This window comes from Orcinus orca, chromosome 13, assembly GCF_937001465.1.
Source record: "Orcinus orca chromosome 13, mOrcOrc1.1, whole genome shotgun sequence".
NCBI lineage: Eukaryota > Metazoa > Chordata > Mammalia > Artiodactyla > Delphinidae > Orcinus > Orcinus orca.
Genome location: NC_064571.1, coordinates 71,095,203 through 71,115,713, shown reverse-complemented (window position 1 = coordinate 71,115,713; position 20,511 = coordinate 71,095,203). Strand labels below are relative to the sequence as shown.

Sequence of the window (20,511 nt, the reverse complement as noted above, 5' to 3'; positions counted from 1 at the left end):
CTTCACCTGCAGGAAGAAGTTTCCATTCCTCTCGATACCAATGGCTTGGATGTGTATTGTTATTGCTGAGTTATTGCAAGTGGAGAGTGAGGGTCCATGGGGGTTATAAACTCCTTCCTAGAACCAGAGCTTCAAGTCCTGGCTGGTGGCAGAGAAAATGTCAGAGAAGGCAGGTGCAAACCCGGCACCTGTTCAGAGCTCTCCTACTGAAATGTTCTCCAGAGGTCTTCTGGACTGACCCAAGGTCTTCTGTAGCCATTTGGGTCCCTTTAGCCACTGCTGAGCTCCAGAATGGATCTTTTCTCTTCTACCATTTTATTAAAAAAAAAAAAAAAACACGTCTGGATAGTACTTCAGAGTTTATATTCATTATCACACTTGGCCTCCTAAAAACACTATGATTTAGGTGTAGCTATCATTACTGTTGGGAAAACTGAGGCTCAGAGAGATTATCTGACTCACCAAAAGGCACAAAGCTACTCAGTGACAGAGTCATTCATTTACTCAGCAAATGTTTCCTGAGGCCTTACTGTGTGTCCCAAACTCTGGAGACCCAGCGCTGAAAAGAACCTGTCCAGGTCATCAAGGAGCTCCCAGCCTAGTGAGCAGACAGGCTCATGAACAGGTAATTTTAAAGCAATATTATTGCCTTGCTGGTGGTCCAGACCAATCGAGAGGTTATGCAGAAGAAAGTCCCCAGGAAGGCCCGGCAGAGTCTTCCCAGACATAGAGGCAGCATTTGAGCTGAGACTTGAAGAATGACTAAGAATTTTCCAGGGGCAACAGTGGAGACGTTGTATTCCAGGAAGGAACAGCAGGGGCAGAGGTACCCAGCAGTGAGAGGACGCAGAGGCTTCTGGAAAACTGCAGACTGTTCTAGATCACACGGTGGCAAATGGTGTGCGAGGTGGCCCAGAGACGGAGACTGACTAGGCTTCAGGGACATTCATTCCATGGCTAAGGAGTGCACCAGACACTCCCCTAAGCACATACTAACTCACAGCATCTCCCCCTCGTCTAGGCTGGGACCCCTCCCAGCACAGCTTACACTCCAGAGCCCCAGAGAGGCCAGGCTGAGGCTGCCCGTGTGGGACTTTGTCTGTGTCCTCCCTTTGTCCACGGTTCCCCCTGAGACCACACCATTCACAAATCCTCCCCTTGGGGGCTGCACCCCAGGGACCGCCCCCAAACACCTTCTTTACTAGTTTCAGTCACTTACAGGAACTTGACACCATGCTATGTTTGTATTTGTTCGCTGTTCGTCCCCTTCCACTAGAATATGGGCTCCATGAGGGCAGGGACCTGACCTATTTTATTCCCTGCGCCCGCTCATGCCTAGAAAGGTGCCTGGCACGTGGTAGGCACCCAGAAGATATCTTGCTGAATAAACGATCTCAGTGACTCCTCACAATGACCCAGTGAGGTAAAAATTATCACACCATTTTACAAATGAGGAAACTTGCCTAGGTGACACAGTGCACAGCACAGCCAGGCTTCCAAACTCTGCCTGTGTGACTCCAGACCAAAGCTTATACTGTAAACCCAAGCCCATGTTTGCCATTTCCAGAAACTTCCAGGCTATTTCACACCTCCTCAGTGCTTCTTTTGCAAAGAAATGTCCTTTCTCCCTACCAACCCCTCCCACATACACACACACAACTGACCAACGCAATGCGCCTTGAGCCCCTCTGGCCCCTGGACGGGTTCCTGGTGGCTCTATCTCATGTTTGTTTCCTTTTTCTCTTCTGTGAAACGCTTTAGGGTAAGACTTTGCCTTATTCATCTTTGCTTCCTTAGCACCAAGTGGGGCCCTGGCAGAAGGCTAGCAATCTGTGAATATTTATTAAATGAAAAGAAGGAAGAGAGGGAGGGAGGAAGGAAAGAAGAGAGAGAGGAAGGGAGAAAGGAAGGAAGGAACAGAGGGAGGGAGGGAGGAAGGAAGGGAGGGAGGGAGAGAGAGAGGGAGGGAGGAAAGGAGGACATGAGCAGGGCCATGGGGATTACAGTCCAGCCCTGGCCCATCAGTGCCAGTGCTCTATTGCCCCCAGAGGCCCAAAGTCTGCCTGTGGGAGCCTCTGGTTCATAAATGTTTGCTGATTGACATAATGTCACTAACTTATATTTGTAAGTCCTTCAGCATGTACAGGACAGTTTCACATAACTTGGTGGTGTAGGCAGAACAAATAACATTATTTTTACATCCCCTCTCCCCGGAATGGAAATATGGCAGTCTCCCTAACAGCCGTCCTGTTCCCTTCATACTGGGCATCAGCCGTGTTGTCTGGGTAGGATAATCCCACCCCAGTTCAGGGGTCTCAAGGCAGCTTGGTCCAGTGGAGAGAGATCTGGATGGGGAATCCAGAGATCTGGGATCCTAATTCCAAGTGAGCCATAACTGGTGGAGTGACCTTGGGTAGGTCCTTCCTTCTCCAGGCCTCTGTTTCCTCATCTGTGACATGAGGGACCTGAACTGTCAACAGATGATCTCCAACATTCTTTCTGGCTCTAGGATCCCCATATTTCTGAGACTTTAAATTGTCTGGTGCAGGAAGGCAGCCAAGAGTAGTGGCCAGGGCCCAGAATGAGGAGCATGAATACCTGGGTTCAAATCCAGGCTTACCTCTTACCCCCTCTGCGCTCAGTCACCTGGTCCCTCGGGGCCTCCATGTCTTCACTGATATGATGGAAGAAAATTCCTCTTGCCCAGATTACTCTCCTGGTGAATAAAGGGATAAAACATGATAAGGATGAAGAAAAGATAAAACCTTTACCTTTGCCGGTCATTTGTGAGTATTTGCTCCAATCCAGACATGGTGGTAAGAACTTGACAGACTGTCTGATTCACTCCTTAGTCCTGTAGGGTGAGAATTGTCCCCAGGGATGACAACTGACCCTCTGGGGAGCAAAGACCTGACCTGCAGGTTTTCTCATTTCTTTGGTGTAAATATTCTGCTGTGGCCCTTTTCAAGCTAATCAGCTTCATATGACTGAATGAGGAATTGAAAAGAAATACACACAATTGGCTTTTGGGAGCTAGAACGAGCCAGCTCCATGCATCCCTGATTACATCCGCTTCATTTATGAGAAAACTGAGCTTTGGCAACATGCCCCAGTTCACACACTCAATACTAGTAGGGGTGGGATTGGAAGCTGGGCTTGCTTGCCTGCAGACTCACTGCCCCTTCCCCTGTGCCACACCAGTGCTCCGCGCAGCTAGGGGATGTCTGTGCTCATGGAAAGAGACTGGACGTAGAATTAGAAAGTGTCAGTTTGCAGCCTGGCTCAACCACCTTCTAGCTGTGAGACCTGGCAGCACTTAGCTTCTCTTAACCTAAGGCCTCAGTCTCCTCATCTGTTAAATGGAAGCAAATGCACAGTGTACACCTTTTCTCTGTGGCTCGGACAAACACTGCTGTGCTTTGTGACAGAACAGCTCAGTCTCAGAGCAGAAGCAGCCAGCCCCGCGAGGGAGCCGACAGGGAGTTGCTGCTCATCCAGGGAGCCTATCTGCTCTGAGGACCTGCTTCCCCCAGACTAGGGGCTCACTTCCTCCACCTTTGGCTTGAGGGTCTGTAGCCAAAGGCAGGTGGAAGCATCCTTCATCCTCGGCGGGCTCCTGCTTGAGTCCTACCAGGCTCCGCCCCCTCAGCTTCCTAACTCCTAACATTCCAGTGCCAGGCCCTCCCTTCTGCCTCTCCTCAGAGCTTAGACTGGGCAGAAACCAGAACCCTTCCCAGAGCTGCTGGAATCCTGCGCCTCATAAATCAGGATGCATCCTGAGCTGTGGGACCAAAGGAACACTCTGGAAAAGTGAGTGACTCCCCTGGTGATCATTTCCACACATCATCCCATACCCCACTGAGCCCAGACCCCTCCCCAGGGTCAAGCTGCCTTCCAACACCACCCCTCACTAACGATATTTGGGCTCACACCTCCCTCTCTTAGCACCCAAGCAGCGCAGGGTGGAAAGAGATCTGAGGTGGGGCTCAGGCTCCTGGAAACCATGCCCTGCTCTGTGGCATGACCCAGAAGGGAGGTCAGCTGACCTCTCAGAACCTGCCCTCACCTGGCCTGGCTGACGTGGAAGGTGGGAGCAGTCTATCATCACCTTTGTAAGAGGAAGACATTGTACTCTGTGCAGACCGAGCTTATGCCCAAATCACGTGCATTCACACACACACACACACACACACACACACGTGTGTGTATGCACTCCCATCTATCCCCACCCTGGAGCATCCTTGAATTTCAGAGAGGCACGTTGTGATGTGGACCCTGGTCCCACAAGAGGCAAGAAAGAGATTTCTGGGTGACCCGAATCGCTGGGAGCACGTATAAGGAATCAGAGGGAAAAAACACAGGCTGAAGGAAACAAAACGTAGGAGAAGGGATTGCCTGAGTGGAAGGGGTCGTGAAACTGACCTGGGGTAGGGCAGGGGCGAGGTGCAGGCAGCTTCCCTGGAGTAAGTCTCTGGCAGCGCCGGCAGCTGGGGCTTCAGAGAGGGCGGGTGTGCCCTGGCGCTGAGGGGCTGACTAGGATTGAGAAAGAGACCATTCCTTCTGAGCGACTAGGGGAGCTCAGCTCTGGCCTTAGACAGAAGGATGGAGGGAAGGAGGGGAACGGTAGGCCAGGATGAGGCCTGGAAGCCCTCTCCAGTGGGCTGGTCCAAGCAGCTAGGCAGAGTGACTCGTTGTCTGGGCCAGGGTTGTCCTTGCTCTGGCTTGTCTGTGGTGTCATTCCAGTACTTTCCTGTAAGTATTTGCCTGAAGGGTGGTCTGGGCAGAGACAGGCTAGGGATGGGCAGAGTTCAGAAGCAGTGGTGTCCTTGGGTGGAAATGTGTCACATTTTCTTGGCATCCAGGGGAGAGGTAAAAGGTAATGAGAGGGCTTTTCTCTCTGTGGGAACCTGAGCTGAGAAGAGATTCAAGGGAGGGTGTCCAGTAGACCAAGTTGCATTGACCCTGGTGAATTAACCATTATCCCAGACCAGGCCTTGTCAGGCTCTCAGAACTAATCCAACCCATAGACCCAACTTGCCAAGCAAAATCCCAAGAGTCAGGAACATGCAGGTCAGCCTTGGCCAATGTATTCAACCGTAATGCAGGCTCTGAATGCCCCCACCTGCACTTGGCTGCCCCAGCTTGGCCTTGGACCCCTATACAGCTGAGGCTATGAGCGTGGGATGTGTGCAAAGTCTGAGGGCCACTACATCCTAGCCATGGTGCAGCCCAATGACATTCCCGGGCCACGCTAGAGCATGGGGCCTGGTCCCCGGAGCATTTCCAGATTCAGGGCCTCTCCCCCACATGGTGTTGGACAAGCACTGCCCCCCTGGCTCAGGGCTCCTCTTGCCCCCCACCCCTTTGGCCCCCATCTTTGGGTGGAGTGAGTCCATTTCATTACACTCACCCAGAGCCTGCCCCCCAGGGGTCACCTGCAGGCCTCGGTGGGCACTGAGAGTGCTGGCAAAGTCGGCGATCCCACAGCTCCCGACAATGGCTTGGCTGACTTCCTGAAGCTCAGATGGTGAGCTTAAGGCTGAGGGAAGCTTCTGAGAGCTGCCCCCAGATCCTGCCCCTGAAAGGGGCTTGGCCTCTCCCAAGGCAGATGCGGAATCTCTGAGAGAATGTAGGCCTCCGCCAGTGGAATGTCAGGACTGATGAGGACGCTGCAGACCTCCCTGTCCAACCCACACACCACACAGATGAGGACCCTGCGTCCTGGACTAGGTCACAGAGATGGGTTCCGGGCAGACTGGGGCCAAACCTGGGCTTCCTGTTGCTCATTCTTCCTATTACAGCTCACGCTACCACTCCCCAGCCCCTGCTCAGATATTAATACACAGGAAGCCTTCCTGGGCCCGGGTGAGGACCCCCGCCCGTCCCCACTCCCCAGGATGAGCACTGGTGGGGGGCAGGGTGAACTCTGGCCAGGGCAGGAAAAGTGCTGTCTAAACACGCAGTGGGGCCTGTGTGTCTGGCTCGCTGGCTGTCACCCGGGCCAGGTGGGCCTCTGACACACAGCAGGAATTTTCCATTCGCGCATCCTCTGGCTGGTCGGGATCCAAGGCATTTTTAAGCCTTTGTTTTTTCATTCCCGTTGTCTCCCCTGCCCCATGAAGATGCGCCCTGTGGTCCAGGACATGAGTCCCTAAACTCTCAGGAAGGCTTCAGTGAGACTCACCCAGGAGCCACCTGTTAGTGCCTAAAATCTAGAATTATCAAATGTAGGAGCAGGAAAAGTGCTTTTTAAAAATCTACACGGATGATGAAATTAAAGTTCCGAAATAAGGGTGACCTGATCACTCCACCGTTAAGTGGTGCGACCGAGATCAAACACAGGTTTGTCTAACCCTGACACTATTATATTTCCATAGTCCCAGTTTCCCAAGGTTAAGAGCCAAGGTCAGCGAGAGACGCTCTAAGCCACGTGAGGGAGCGCCAAATGTGAAGCTGCCTGCAGGAGCAGAGCCATCCGTATGGGAAAACTGCTGGATCACAGAAGTCTCCAGAACGGGCAGCTGAGCTGCCCAGGACACCTGCTTCCCCGCGCTCCTTTTCCCAGCCTGCAGCAGCTCCAAAAGCTCCTTCCCAGAGGTAAGGCCAGTGGGCAGCGGCCCCACCCTTCTAGGGCCTGTGACCCCATCCAGCATCGCGGTGATGAGGGTATTTCCTGGGTTGGGGCAGACTTGGCCTTGTGTCCAGGGCATTCCTTGGGCCTTGACGTGGTGGACGCGTGGGGAATACAGACTGGGAGGCTGGGCCCACATACTGGAGACTAGCCGTTCTTGAGCCTGAATTTTTTTTTTTTTTTTTTTTACTATTTATTTGTTTATTTGGCTGTACCAGGCCTTAGCTGCGGCATGCAGGATCTAGTTCCCTGACCAGGGATGGAACCTAGGCCCCCTGCTTTGGGAGCACGGAGTCTTAACCACTGGACCACCAGAGAAGTCCCGAGCCTGAATCTTGTGGGATCTTTGTCAAACAGTGCAGGGGCTCCAGGGGGCCGCCACAGGCAGAGGTGTATCCCCGGGGCAGTGTGCCTGGTGGTTAGATCAATAGCTTTGCCTGCAGGGCAGGTTCACAGCCAAGGGGAAAAGACTGACTCTCCACGTTGAATGGCATTCTGCAGACCCCTCCCTGGGACCCTGGGAATGTTTCCTAAAGTCACAACTAACTCCCCAGAGAGTGGGTCCTCGCAAAGCTGGACCTCAAGGAGCCTCAGCCTTGTCCAGGGAGGTTGACAGATGGGAAGGAGGTGACAGGGAGACCTGGAGTACCATTTGGCTTGTGCAACCTCCTACCTCCATGAAACATGAAGAGAGAGGGCCCCAGTTATAAACTCAGCATTTCCCGAAGAAGTTCTGTGAAATAGAGCCAAAGAGAGTTAGAGAAAAAAAAAAAATGTCTCCATGGTCAAATAAGCTTGGGGAACCGGGTTAAATCAATCTTACTTCCTCAGACATATTACACATTTCCTACACATCTCCTAGAGCAGTTGTTCTCAGCCAGGGGCAAATTCACCCCCAGCGCACATGTGGCAATGTACTGAGACATTTTTAGCTTTCACAACTGGAGGGGGGCTACTGGTATGTGGTGGATGGAGGCCTGGATGCTAAACATCCCACAATGCCCAGGATAGCCCACCACAAAGAAGTGTCTGGTCCAAACGTCAACAGTACTAAGACTGGTAGACCCTGCGCTAGAGCACGGCGCACTCCCAGGGCAGGTGTCCAGGGCCCACAGTGCAGAGAACAGTTGTCATTTTGGGCCAATCAGCACCTGCCCCCCTTTCCTATGTTTACGGGTTTCCCCTGTCTGCTGAAGCAGAGGCTGCCTCCCAGTACAGAAGCTGAAAGTGTAATGTGAAATTCACATTGTCCCCGCCTCTCTTGAGCTAGGGCGCGGGCACGTGACCTCACTCTACCCCTAGACCGTGATGCAAGGAAGCCCAGAATATGTAGGTTCTACTCTGATGTGAGTGGTGGCAGCAATGGTGGCAGCAGCCACCATCTGTTTTCAGAGGCTTCAGTGGTGGCAGTTCTAGAAGCGGCTTCCAGGGCTGGTGGAGCCAGTGGCACAAGTATAAAGCACTAGTTCAGCGGCGGCAGCAGTGGGGCTTCCTGGGGCCAGGCATACAGTATGACTTTGGGCATTGTCCCTGGCTGCTCTGCCCTTGGTTTTCTGACCCTGCAGGAGATTCTTTGAGCTGCCCAAGGTCCTTAGAATAAATCCCTTTTAAGCTTAAATTAGCAGAGCTGGCTTCTGATGCTTGCAAACAAAAACTAACGCTGAGTGATGCTTAGAATTTCCCAAACACACTGGAGCGCAGGACGTTTTCTTTTGCAAAACATCTCAAGACACCATTGTTCTATAAGCATCCTTTGAGGAACACTGGCCAAAATGACAGTCGAATGGGGATTCACATAACCTCTGCTCTAGCCGGAACCAGACCACTGCTGTGGCCCACCCCTACCCAAGGCTAGGACGCTCAGCGCCGCTTTCCCGGTCCTCGATGAGTCAGGGCTACGCACATCTACCCTCCTCCCCCGTGACAACGAGAGTTGAGAATAACCACAGCTGGCTGCAGCCTCAAGAACCAGAACATAATCAAGGTTTGGAAATGATTGGGCTTGTCGGAAGGTGGAAGGAACTGAAATATGGATACGAAGAGTGTTGCTTGATTGGGCTGGTGGTATGTTTAAAAAGAAACTTGAGGTTTTGAGAGTATGTGGCATCAGGAAGGAAAAGAGGGGACCTTTAGGGGAGGTCAGAGTGAGTGAAGAGTGAAGCTATTTTAGGGAATGTTCTGCCTGGACTTCATGGAAGGTGCTGAGCAGGGTTTCAGGTATGTTTAAAGAGAGCAATTTTAGACTCATTTAGACTCATTCATTTACTATGGAATTCAGACACTGAGCAGGTGCTGGGGAGACAGTGTTGGACCAAACAGACACACCGACCTGCCCCTGCCCTCCTGGAGTTTACGGTCCAGTGGCGGAGACAGACATCACATACTTGAGGTACAGCTGGTCTTTTCATTATGGTGGTGTTTTGTCATTGGGAAGGAGAGGACCACGGCATGAGGGGCCTAACCTCCCTGGGGTCAAGGAGGACTTCCTGGGGAAAGGACTGTCAGAAGAGCAGGTGTGCTCCAGGTAGACACAGGGGCGAGCCCGGGCAGAGGTAGGGTTCGTGAGGAGGCCAAGGTGGAAGGAGCATGACAAACTGGGGACCTGAGAGAAGGATCCAAAAGCCCAGAGGGGCAGGGTAAGTGGACTGCCAGGCCAGGCTGGAGAAGTAGGGGGTGCGGATCCGCAAGACCCCCCTGCAGGCCACACCGAGGGGCCAGGTCTTCATCCTAAAAGTGATGGGAAGCATTCAAGAGTTCACACTGGAGCCGTGTGACACAGGCTGAGGGGAACCTGAAGCTAGAAAACAAAAATGACGTGGCTTCTCCGTTGGCTGGGGTTGATGAAGGGAACCGGGCCTCAGATACGGATGAGCCTCCAGGTGAACTAAGAAAAGGAGGTGAAAGGGGAAAGGACAGACTTTGGGAAGCACTTCTGGTGTGCCCAGATCACGTGCTGGGTGCTTTACATGTGACTTTACATTTACAACAGAGCTGAGATAACCATAAAAGCAGCCCTGGTCCCACACAGAACTGGAATGCATGCTTTCCCTCCCCCCTCCTTCCCCCTGCATGCTGTTCAGGCCTGAAGACTGTCAGAGAAGTTCCGGGAGAAACAGGCAGGGTCCTTGAGAAGCAAGGCGGCCAACCTACACTGCTGGGCAGTGCCAGAAAGTTGTGGGGGGGGGGAAAGAGTCTTAGAAACCTGGCTGGTCCAGCCACCCCTTTTATAGATGAGAAAACTGAGGTCCAGGGTTCAGCAGCAGAGCTGAAAATAAAGCCCAGATCTTCGGCTCCTCGACCAATGCTCTCTCTGCTGTTCCAGGTGTGTGTATGTGCGTGTGCGTGCACACGCACGTCACACACATATGCCTGTGTGGCTGAGACGAGGCCATCCGTCTCTCCATCCATCCATAATCCAGGCTGGCCATGATGTCGGCCTGAATTAAGATGTTTATAGAAATGAAAAAAAAATGCTTAGAAAAGAAGTTGATCTCTACATAGAGGGGAGTGTCCAGTTTCAGAAGGTTAATATCTTGATTTTTTTTAAATCCCTTTTCTATTTTTTCAAAGAGGATTTGGTGTTCTCAGACCCAGCTGGGAGCTTAAGAAAACAGAGTGGTGTTTCTCTGCCTTTCCCTGCAGCTCTGGGCCTCCCTTACTGGACCTGTGGACAGGGAAGCTTGGATCCTGACATTGGCTCAGGCCAGCCCTGTGCTTCATTTCCCTCTCTGTACAGGGGCATCAGGCTTCCCTTTCTGCATCCCTCCCCCGACCTGGTGGAGAAGGTTGGTCCAGCCTGAGAGTGAAAGGGCTCAGACACGGGAGGTGAGAAACAGGACTTACAGTTGAAGGTGTTCAGGGGAACTGACCTGGCAGCTGAGGAGAATCACAGGCCCTGAGGGAGGTGTGTGCGGAGAGAAGAGGCAGATGCAGAGACCGTAGTGTGTCTGAAAACCCAGAAGTCCCACCTCCCCCACTTACAGTCTGGGTGGACTTTGGAGCCATCCTTCCTCCTTGGAAAAATGGAGATGACAGTGGGACCACACATGCACTGGATGTGCTCTTAAAGCTGAGTTTTGGGGCAAAGAGGACAACATATTTCTGGGTTCACCATTGGTGGGTGGACAGAAGCCTTGGCGTGGCCATCTGTGTGCCCCAGTCAAACCCTTGGAGATCAGCCACCTCCAGGAATCCTAGTCCATCAGACCCTGAAGCTCCCTGGTCCCAAGCTTCCAGGAGAGAACACCCCTCTGCAGACGGCTGGGCCTCACAGGGTAGCAGGTGAGCCGGAGCCCTACCCAGGGCTAATTGGGTTCTCAACAATTTTGACTACAATAAAAATCAAGTTCCAGTTCCTCCAGATTCCCAAGGTCAACACAAATACCTCTGCTCAAGTCTGGTACCCTGGCCATTGCCTGGAACCCCATTATTTCTTTGCTAGTCAGAGATCTTTCTTACTAGGAAACTCAGCAATGGGACTAGAACTCAATCAAGAACCAAGTACCATCATCATGTTGCATGCCCTTGACCCTTCCCTTCCCTGGGCCTCTGTTTCCTCACTTGTAGAGTGGGAATTTCGACCAGATGACTTCCACCACAACTCCACACAATACACACACACACACACACACATTTCCTGTGACACTCATTTCAAGATTCTAAATTTCCCCTGAATCTCTGCTGAGTGTCTTGCCTGCCTCTAATCAGCTCAGTCCATCCACAGCCCACGCAACCCATGCTAGACCAGGAAGCCCCTTTTCCTGACCAGATCACCTAAGCCTCAGGGCTGGCTTCTTCCCTAAGCTATGGTGCAGGGTTGGTTTTCCCCAGCTCTTACCCGGGAAGCAGGGAACAGAGGGAAAGGAAAGAAGCACTGAGACATGCCAGTCCTGACTCAAGGACTGGTACTTCCCCTCTCTCACCTAATCCTGCCAACACATTTTAAGAAGGTGGGTCACACAGCTGGGCAGAGCAGGACCCACCCAGGGACGCTGACCCCAGAACCTGTGCTCTTTCCTCTGCCTCACGACTGCATCCTTAGACCCACTCCATTGAAACAGGGTAGAGTTCTCTGGCCAGGAGTTCTGTCCTGACTCAATTCATCAATCCTTATTAAGAGACCGGAGGGTTTGTTTGACAAGGTGTTGCGGGGGGCAGAAAAGGTCCACGGAGCCTATGGGGTGACTCCCTTCTCGCCTCTGGACTGGGGCTCAATCCCTCCCCCAGGGCCGTGTCAGGCCATCATCAGACACCCCTGGGCCTCTGGCAGCAGTTTTCCCGTTTGTCCTTTTGGATCCAGCAAGTTACAGCTCATTCCTTTGGCCACATTGTTCCTCAACGACATCACTTTTTCCATCTCCCTGACGGCACAGTGCCCTTCCGCCTGAGCACTGCCTTCCAGCTGATCTCCATCTCCCCGATGGACTGTGGGTTCCGTGGACCACTGGACTGTACCATCTCTGGGTCATCAGACATCCATGCAGCACAGAGCCCAGGTACCCACCTGTGCCTTCCCATGGTGACCCAGCACCAAGACCACCCCCTGTCCACGTGGTTGGATGGTCCATTCCCCTTCGGATTGTTCGGTGTGCTAGTTCTCCCAGACACCTAGCTCAGAGACTCAGAGGTATCCTGCAATCTGTGCACGGCCGTGGAGACCCTTCTGTGTCCCTGCCTGGGCTGGTGGCTGGGGCACCATGCTAGGGCGGGCCGTGGACAACCTGGCCTCCTCTTTCCTCTCCACCTCGGATCAGTCACTGAGCCCAGCTTGTTCATGACAGTCCTGTCTCCCAGTCCCTTTGCAAGCCGGAGTCACTTGGCCTCACCCACAGTTCTGCCCTGTTTCCTAGTCAAAGTCAAGCATCTGTCCCTTCTGGCACAAGCCCAGGGTCTGTGTCCTAGCCCTTCCTACAGCCTTCCTCTCTGAGCTGCTCATTCATTCACACAACCAGTATTTTTGAAGCTCTAGCTATGTGCCAGGTTCTGTGTGGACAGCACCTTTTGTTCTATTCCCCTGTTGCAGCTTGGCTCTGCCCTCAATCATTTTCTAGCGAGGGAGTGTGGCAGAAGAGTGAAAGCACAGACTTTGGAGTCAAACTGATCTGGGTTGAATATTGGAACTGTCATCTATTTACCTGTAAGAGCTTAGCCCATTTGCTCCGCTGTGAGCCTCAGTTTTCTCATCTGTAAAGTGGGAATGCTGCCATTCCAAAGGCAGCACTAAGTGTAATTATATTTGTACCTGGCACAATGTGCGTTTCTGGCAGAAAAGCAAGAAGGAGCCTGGAACATGTGGAGAGACTGCGAAGATCACAGAATGGCTGGTGCAAAGAGCCGTAAGCGGAGCAAGGGGGATGAGGCTAGAGAGGCAGACTGGGCAGATCACACAAGACAGGAGCCCAGGCCGAGGGACACGGGCTTGGCTCTGAGGGCCATGGTCTCTTTGGAATAGCCCTGGCCGAGCACCTTTCATGTTCTCCCACTGCCTCCATCCAGCCGTGCAGATTTCTTCTGCTGGCGCTCCAGGCTTTCCAATAACCTCCCAGTACAGCCCTCCCTCCCACCACTCTCAGAATAGTATTCGGAATAAAGTGGCTTCTTCCTCATACCCTCTCTTCTGGCAAGTGACTAACTTGGGGTGCTGATGAGCAGGGCAATCCGGGCCTGCTTGGTGCCCCCTCCCCCTGCATCCCACCTCCCTCCTCTTTCCTGCCAGTATGATCCAGGGGGAATCGGCTCTCCTCAAGCCCAGCATCTGAATCAAGGTTGCTTCTCCTCCCCCCAACGAATGCCCAAAGGCTATGCATGGCCCAGCAAGGCCACTGGTTGCCAATCAGCGCCAGGGCTCCTCTTTGAGGACAGACCAAGGCTTTGGTCTGATTACATGGGCTCCAGCCATCTGAGATCACCAAGGTCAGGGAAAGCTGGCAGTCAGGTGGCCCCCACGCTCTGCTCCAGCAAGGCCACCCTGCTCTGAAAGCTACAGTCATGAAAATCAAAAAAGAGAAGGGCTGGATTAGAGAGGGCGACCTGGGTCCCAGCTGTTGTTAATAAGAACACTCTTTTTTTCTTTTTTTAAAAAATTGAGATATAATTGACATGTAATAAAATTATTACATGTAATATTATTACATGTAATAATAATATTATTACATATAATGATTTTATATGTGTACATATTATTAAATAAGTTTTGTTGACACCCATCACCATACATAGTTATCATTTTTTTCCTTGTTATGAGAACTTTTAATATCTACTCTCTTAACAACTTTCAAATATAGAGTGTTGTTAACTATACATTAGACCCGCAGGACTCATAACGGGAAGTTTGTACCCTCTGACCACTTCACCCATTTCAACCACCTCCCACCCCCTGCCTTGGACAGCCGCCAATCTGTTCTCTGTATCTATGAGTTCAGTTTTTGTAAGATGCTACATGTAAGTGAGGTCATACGGTACTTGTCTTTCACTGTCTGGCTTATTTCACTTAGCATAATGCTCTCAAGTTCTGTGCACGTTGCCACAAATGGCAGGGTTTCCTTCTTCTTAATATCTGAATAATATTCCATTGTACATATACCACATTTTCTTTATCCCTTTATCCATCAATGGACGCTTAGTCGGTTTCCAAATCTTGGCTATTGGAAATAATGCTGCAATGAATATGGGTGTGCAGATACTCTTTTGAGATAGTGATTCTATTTCCTCCAGATTAGTCCCCAGAAGTGGAATTGCTGGATCAGACGGCAGTTCTATTTTAATGTTTTTGAGGAGGCTCCACACAGTTTTTCCACAGTGGCTGCACCAATTTACATTCCCGCCAACTGCGCACAAGGGTTCCCTTTTCTCTACATCCTCACCAACGCTCATTATCTCTTGTCTTTTTGATAACTGTCGTTCTAACAGGTGTGAGGTGATAGGTCACTGTGGGTTTGATTTGCATTTCCCTGGTGATTAGTGATGTTGAGCATCTTTTCATGTACCTGCTGACCCTTTGTAGGTCTTCTTTGGAATAATGTCTATTCAGATCCTCTGCCTATATTTTAATTAAATGGTTTGGTCTTTTTATTGAGTTGTATGCGTTCTTTAACTATTTTGAGCGTTAACCCCTTATCAGATATATGATTTGCAAATATCTTCTCTTGTTTTGTAGGTTGCCTTTTCATTTTATTGATGGTTTCCTTTGCTGTACAGAAGCTTTTTAATAGTTTACATTCTCACCTTTTAATAGAATTAATTAATTAGTCTTAGTTTCACATTCATCATCTCACTTGGAATCCCTCAACCACTGTGTGAGGGAGGCTACAGTGGAGATGGCTCTCATCCTTCTATGCTGTACAGGAGGAAGCTGAGGCTCACAGAGGGGCCATGGCTTGCCCAGCTCTCACAGCTGGTTGCTGCTGAGGTCTGCTGGCTTCTGGTCTCCTCCACTAGGCTGCCCACATGTTGAGTTTGGGTCACGTCATTTGCTTAGTACCAACCCAGAATCTTAGAATTTCAGTGCTGGGAGGGACTGATGTTTCAATTCCTCTTCAGTGGTCTTGGAGAGGGTGTGGAGAAAAGGGAACTCTCCTACACTGTTGGTGGGAATGTAAATTGATACAGCCACTGTGGAGGTTCCTTTATAAACCAAAAATAGAGCTAGTATATGATCCAGTAATCCCACTCCTGGGCATATATCCAGGGAAAACCATGGTTTGAAAAGATATATGCACCCCTAATGTTCATAGCAGCACTATTGACAATAGCTAAGACATGGAAGCAACCTAAATGTCCATTGACAGATGAATGGATAAAGAAGATGTGGTCGTATATACAATGGAATATTACTTAGCCATTAAAAAGAATGAAATAAGGTCATTTGCAGCAACATGGGTGGACCTGGAGATTATCATACTAAGTGAAGACAAATATCATATGATATCACTTTTAGGCAGAATCTAAAAAAAAATGTTACAAATGAACTTATTTACAAAACAGAAACAGATTCACAGATTTAGAAAACAAGCTTATGGTTACCAAAGGGGAAAGGTGGTGGGGGAGGGATAAACTGGGAGTTTGGGATTGACATGTACACACTACTATATTTAAAATAGAAAACCAACAAGGACCTAGCATATAGCACAGGGAACTCTGCTAGATATTCTGTAATAACCTAAATGGGAAAACAATTTGAAAAAGAATAGATACATGTATATGTATAACTGAATCACTCTGCTGTACACCTGAAACTAACACAACATTGTTAATCAACTACACTTCAATATAAAATAAAAAAATTTTTAAATAAATGAATAAATAAATAAATTCCTCCTCAGCGTTCTGACAGCATCCAAGAATCTTTCAGGGAGTTCTTCCTCTGGGAAAGGAACCAGCACAGGTAGAACAGACACTGCCATGGCCCAGTGACTCTCCTGTCTCCATCTGCCTCATTACCCCCTCACTTCCAGGGACCTCCTCTCCCGTTCCTTCCCCCGCTAACATGACCCAACTTCCTCAAAGAATCTGGAAGCCACTAAATCATGGTCAAAAACATCTTGTCTGTTTTTGAGGGAACACACATTTCATTAAATTTCTAGAGGAAAAAAATTCCAGGAGGGCATTCGTAATTTTTAAAAATACATTATTTCAGGTTTTTTTTAATAGCCTGAATAATTAGATCCTGCAGCATATATTTCCATGTTTGAGGATTTCAAAAAGTTGTTCTCTAGCTGGTCAGGTCATTTTAGCCTGGACTAGAATCCAAACCAGATGGACTAGATAGACTAACATCTCTGCTTTTGTTTTTTTAAAATTAAAACCATTTCATTGAGACATGAATGACATACAAAAAGCTGTACATATTTAATGTATAAAACTTGTTGCATTTGGAGATAAGTGTACATACACCTGTGAAACCATCAAGACAATTTATGTTGTAAGCATGTCCATCGCCTCCAAAATTTCCTCCTACCTCTTTATTTATTATTGCTATTATTATTTTTAACAGATTTTATTTTTTATTTTTATTTTATTTATTTATTTATTTTTATTTTTGGCTGTGTCGGGTCTTAGTTGAGGCATGTGGGATCTTTCATTGTGGCGTGCAGGTTTTTCTCTCTCTAGTTGTGGCAGGTGGGCTCCAGAGGGCGTGGGATATGTAGTTTGCAGCACGCAGGCTCTCTAGTTGAGGCACGTGAGCTCAGTAGTTGTGGCATGCGGGCTTAGTTGCCCCGCAGCATGTGGGATTTTAGTTCCCTGACCAGGGATCAAACCCGAGTCCCCTGCATTGGAAGGTGGATTCTTTACCACTGGACCACCAGGGAAGTCCCCTGCTGTTGTTATTATTTTTTATAAGAACACAGTGTTAGATCTTCCCTCTTAGACATTTCTAAGTATACAGTACAATATCGAGATGGACTCCAGTTTCAAGCTTGGACTAGATTCTTCCCTAGTCCATCCTACTCGTTTGACAGACAGGGAAACTGAGGCTCAGGTCAGAGAGGCACTCTCCCCAGTGAAATTCAGCTCCTTGGTGGCAGAGCCAAGTCTCAACACGGGTCTTTGAGTTTCCATTCAGTGCTGCTTCCACGGAGCTGCAGCACCGCAGTGGCCTGAGATCTGGGCAGCCCAGGGAAGGGGCCGGGGTACCACTTTCTGAGCAGCCTTTGGCCTGAGACAAATCTGCCCAGGCCTGAGCCTCAGACTGCTTTGATGCTCCTAGTCACGCATGTGTCTCGCTCAAACGGCTGTCCCTTTGGACTGCTGCAAGGGGCTGATTAGCTGTAATTGCTTTGCCTAGAGCAAGCTATCCACTTAATAGAATCAGCTCCCAGTAATTAGACTGCTGGAGGCTCATTTCCCTTGCTGGAGCCCTAGGGCCTCTAGGCCCTTACTCCAACCTGTGAGTATTGGGCTTCTGCAAGCAGTGAGGTGTAGGGTATACGTGTGGGGACCTTGGGTGGGTGGGGATGGGGGAGCTGGGAGAAAGCAGTGCTGTGAGGGCTCAGCAAGGGCTCCAGGTACAGCCCTTCCTGGGGCCGGAGAATTATATAGCATTTCCAGGAGGGTCAAAGGGCCTGGCACAGAGGAAATGCTCCATGAATGGACCACAGAGTGCATCTAGTCCAGCCCCCACACTCAGTACTTTTAGCAATCATGTCAGAAGGCATTTCTTGCAGATGCTATGTGCCAGGCACTGTACTAGCTCTTTGGATCCTTCTAAAATAGCCTCAACCCCAAATAGGCGAGGGAGATTAAGAGGTACAAACTTCCAGTTACAAAATAAGTGAGTCATGGGTATGAAATGTACAGTGTGTGGAACATAGTCAAAAATAATGTAATACCTTTGTATGGTGACAGATGGTAACTAGACTTACCGTGGTGATCATTTTGTAACGCACAGAAATATCAAATCACTTTGTTGTACACCAGGAACTAACAAAGTGTTGGAGGTCAATTATACTTCACAAACAAACAGACACATCCGTAGAAAAAGAGATCAGATTTGTGGTTACCAGCGTTGGGGGGGGAGGGTATCGGATGAAAGCAGTCAAAGGTACAAATCCCCAGTTGGGTCTAAGATAAATAAGTACTAGGGATGCGGCGTGCAACATGATGAACACAGTGAACACTGTTGTACGTTGTCTAGGAAAATTGTTAAGAGAATAAATCCTAAGAGTTCTCATCACAAGGAAAAAGATCTTTTTTTCTTGAATTTTGTATCTATACGAGATGATGAATGTTGACCAAACTCAATGTGGTAATCATTTCATGATACATGTAAGTCAAATCATTACGGTGTACACCTTAAACTTATATAGGGTGGTATGTCAATTATATCTCAATAAAACTGGAAGGAAAAAAAGATGAAAAAGAAAACAAGACAGCTTGAACCCAAGCGATCAATCAGGCTGTGCTTGCATAACTTCATTGACCAGGAGCTCATTACATCTGGGCAGCCCATGGCTTCTGCAGAGGCAGAGAGAACGCTCCATCTATTTTAAGCTGAAAGCTCTTTTACTGGAGCATTTCCACACAGATCACCGGCCCCTCCTAGGCCACCCAGAACAAAGCGAACCCCTCCTCCGTGTGACAGCTCACATGTCCTCTGCATCTTTTTTCCAGGCTGAACATGCCAAGTTCCTTGGTTTTGCCATGTACATCACGTTGGTGAAGTCCCATGTTAATCTGGTTGACAGGCCTAGAACTGGCTTCTGTTCATCCGTTCCTCTCTCCCAGTATATGGTCAGGACTCCAACATCCAGGACGACAGGATAGGACTCCTCTCCCGGCAGAAACAGCTGCAGCTCTAGCCAGATCACAACTCTACCCAAGGAGTGCCACGGTTGTGACCCAGCCCCTCAACTGAGGGAAGGACACCTAAAACCTGCTCACTGGGAATAAAGTCACCCCCCTTGCCCTCTCCCCGACCCGGATGGACACACACACACACACACACACACACACACACACACACGCTGCCATGCATGCTCACAGGCACCACTCAATGCTCACTGGCTGATTAATCATTGCAAGTGCTATTATAATTATTGTGTTTGTTGCTAAGAACTGGCTGCCTCTGCTTGCTTCTCAGAAGCCATAAACCTGCAAAGAAGGATCTCAAGATTTGTGAGGCTGTTGACTAGATCTCCAGGCTCATTTTTTTCCTTAGCAGCAACACGTTTGTCAGAGAATACGGGTCATGGCGGCTCCGGAATCTCTACTGAGGACAGGCTTAAGGGACTTAATTCTAGTGATGTGATGGGGGAAAGTCTAGGGCACTTACCTTGCCCTCGAGGTCAGGATAGCTAGGCTCAAATCCCAGCTCTGGCCCAGCAAGCCATGGGGCCTGGAGATGCGGACTCCCCTTGCCAAGCCTCCATTTCCTCATCAGCACTGCCTGGTCTAAGGTTTCCTCTAGTTTTAATTATTCTGTGAGCTTGGCCAAACACAGAGGAGAATGTGAGTGGAGGGGAAACTGACAAGGGTTGGCGGATAGAGAGGGGGAAAAAAAGATCAGGCCTGAAACTGAAAGTCTCAGGCTCACAGCCTCCTTTAGACACACACACACACACACACACACACACACGCGCGCGCGCACACACACCGGGCTGGAGAGCAGCGGCTGGTTTTCTCCCAGATCTCGCTTTGTCATCACCTGCTGGCCTGCCTAAGACCCCAGTAATGTAGGGGAGGGGAAAGGGAGAGAAAGGGGGAAATTAGTAGAAAATAGTGAAACATACAAGTGGCAAAAATAGAAAAGTGGATCATACCAGTGTCAGTGAGGAGCAAGCAGACCAACTCATGCACTGCCAGGGAGAGTGAAAACCAAGACAGCCACGCTGAGGACAGCCCCGCGGCGTTTAGTGCCATGCAGTGGGCATAAGTACTGTGACGCTTCTGGGTATGCGTCCCAGTGGAAATTCCCTGCAGGTCCTTAAGGACACACACGAGGATGCTCATCTCCACGCAGTATTCAGAGTCAGAGAGGGAGGCCACCAAGGAGATCGTCTCTATGGGAAGGGATCCGTCCAATGTGGTAGCTAGGTGCAGACTTTGGACTAAGGCTTTCTGCTAACGCAGGGAGCAAGCCCGTTCCCTATGGCAACTCTATGAAGACGGGTTGGTTCTCACTCTCACTAGCAGGACACCCAAGTCTGTGTTGTGAGCTTGTCACCCAGCCCATCGGGGCAGGACTGAGAACAGAGCCAGGTGTCCACCTCCAGGGGTAGCGCTCTTCCCCCAACAGCTCGCAGAGCCTCTCCTTTGTGAACAGCTGCCTTTTGTGTTTGGTTTGGGCTTGAGATGTTAAACAAATAGTGTCTCTTGACAAACACGAGCCGGCTGCACTGGACTGGTTATGCTCTGTAAATCCAGACTAATCCTCCACGTCTCTC

At 49.9% G+C, this 20,511-nt stretch overlaps 1 protein-coding gene across 1 annotated transcript in view; it reads right to left on the bottom strand.

Moving 5' to 3' along the window:
- The window catches only part of CIB4 (calcium and integrin binding family member 4), an 88,706-nt gene that overhangs the window by 62,668 nt on the left and 5,527 nt on the right, over positions 1-20,511 (bottom strand). The window contains exon 2 of the mRNA XM_033425100.2: positions 2,621-2,716. The gene's annotated coding sequence lies outside the window, so the exon portion shown is untranslated. The remainder of the gene's footprint in view (positions 1-2,620; positions 2,717-20,511) is intronic.